Below are 2,162 nucleotides of genomic sequence, written 5' to 3'. Positions count from 1 at the left end.
CCATTAATTTCATATAAATGAAGATCCAAAACCATGAAAGAGGGGCGAGAGATAGCACAGTGGTATTTTGCCTGGCATGCAGCTGACTTTGAATGGACCCGGGTTTGATCCCCCAACAATCTATATCATCCCCTGAGCCTGCCAGAAGCGATTTCTGAGCACAGATCCAGGAGTAACCCCTTAGCACGGCCAAGTGTGGCCAAAACAAACAAAAAGCATAAAAAGAAACCATGCTTAAAACTGTGTTGCAATCTCTAGAGTTCATTGTTTTCAGCAGCAGTTAAGGGTGGAACCTGGAGGCTACCAGCACTACCAGGTGTGACTGTCGCGTTCCCCTGAGCACTCAGTGCGAGTCCCTCAACAAGAGAACAATTTCATAATCTTATACCCAATATGCCTAAACCCCTAAAATTTGGCATGTGCCTTAAATTTGTGGCAAACGTTTTGACAACCAACCTGACCTAAAATTCTGTGTGATTATTCATTAATCTTTTCTCCAGGTAATGTGAGCACGCTTATATTTTGTAACACTGATGGGTGTTCTATTGGCTCTTTGGATTGGCGGTTGATTGGCGCCCGCCACTTGATGCTGTCGTGGTGGCCCAAGCGAAGAGCATTGGAAAGATGGAAGAGTGTGTGTCCAACCTGCTGGTCTGCAACCTGGCCTTCACCAGCCAGCTGGAGGGGCTGAAAGAGAGGATCCTGGCCTAGAGGTCCCAGGCTACTAAAACGGACCAGGATAGTAGAACTGCATTACCTTGGGCACGCTTGGTTGGCCATACAGACATTGTTGAACTCTTGCTGTAACTCAGAGTGCCCGTAAATGATAAAGATGATGCTGGTTGGTCTCCTCTTCGTATTGCAGCTTCCTAGAAGTGTCAAAGCACTTCTAGGAAAAGGTGTTCAAGTGAGTACTGTCAATAATAATGGCTGTACTCCCCGACATTGTGCCACCTCCAAAAACAGGCATGAGGTTGCTGTCATGTTACTAGAAAGTGGGGCTAACCCAGGTGCTAAGGCTCATGATGAGGCCACAGCAATGTGGATGAGAAGAAAGTGGAAGAGGCAAAACTGCTGGTGACCCATGGAGCCAGTATTTACATTGAGAATAAAGAAGAAAAAACTCCATTGCAAGTGGCCCAAGGAGGTTTGGGCTTAATACTCAAGAAAATGGTAGAAGATTAGGCAGCCATCTTAAAATTCTACTTTAAATGTTATCTGGTTTTTCTCTGTATCTTGGAAACAGTTATACTTATATTTGTTACAAGACATCATCAGTGAATGAAGTTTCTCATCTGCAGTGTTTTAGAAATATGTGGAGTATTGTTCCTGTGAGGTTACTTGTTCTAAGCTTGCAATCTGCTTTCTAGGCTTTGAATAAGAGATTGGAGATTGTTCTACAATTGCTGCCTATATTGCATTTTGGTTAATTTTGAGTAACTTATTCTGCAGTTGTTATGGATTCTCAGCATCTTCCTTTGTACCCCCAAAAGATTTGCCCTTTTCTAAGGCAAAAATATCCCAATAATAATAACACAATCATTCTAGCCAACATTTCTAAGTGGATTCTACAAGGTTCCTTGTTATAATTAAAATATTGCTAATTGTATTTTTAAGCTCACTTAAATATTTTTGTTTTGCCAAATATTTTTGTTTTTGTAACAGTACAGTTTATTTTTGTTATAGGATGAATAAAATATTTTTAAATAATTTTTATTGTGACCAATGTGAATTACAAATCTTTCACAGTTATATTTAAGATACATAATGGCAGTGAATTTAGGCCATTCCCACCACCAGTGTTGACCTCCCTCCATCCTGTTCCCAGAATGCATCTATACCTCCACCCTTTGCCCCCTTATTCCACCTCTTTTTGTCCTGCTTTTCAAAATTTGTCATCATCTCTACAATTGTGCCTGTTTAACATTTTCTTTTTTTTCATAATTTTTATTTTAATCATAGTAGCTTACATATTATTGACAATATTTTAGGTACATATTAACATAATATCAGGGGGATTCCCATCACCGAATTATCCTCCCTACACCTCCGTTCCCATCCTACCTCCCATATTCTCCTCCCTCAATCCTGGGGCTGCTACAATATGTGGTCCCCTCTGAGCCTAGCTTACTATTTAGTGGTCCTACACCTGTTTTGGTCTT

The 2,162-nt window shown here is 40.7% G+C and overlaps 1 pseudogene; it reads left to right on the top strand.

The window, feature by feature from the left end:
* The first annotated feature begins 624 nt into the window (after positions 1 to 624).
* On the top strand, positions 625 to 1,185 carry LOC126001915 (26S proteasome non-ATPase regulatory subunit 10-like; annotated as a pseudogene).
* Positions 1,186 to 2,162: the final 977 nt, after the last annotated feature.

The sequence above is a fragment of the Suncus etruscus genome, chromosome 2 (genome assembly GCF_024139225.1).
Source record: "Suncus etruscus isolate mSunEtr1 chromosome 2, mSunEtr1.pri.cur, whole genome shotgun sequence".
Taxonomy (NCBI): domain Eukaryota; kingdom Metazoa; phylum Chordata; class Mammalia; order Eulipotyphla; family Soricidae; genus Suncus; species Suncus etruscus.
The sequence above is the reverse complement of the archived record's forward strand: the minus strand, read 5'-3'. Positions and strand labels throughout refer to the sequence as shown.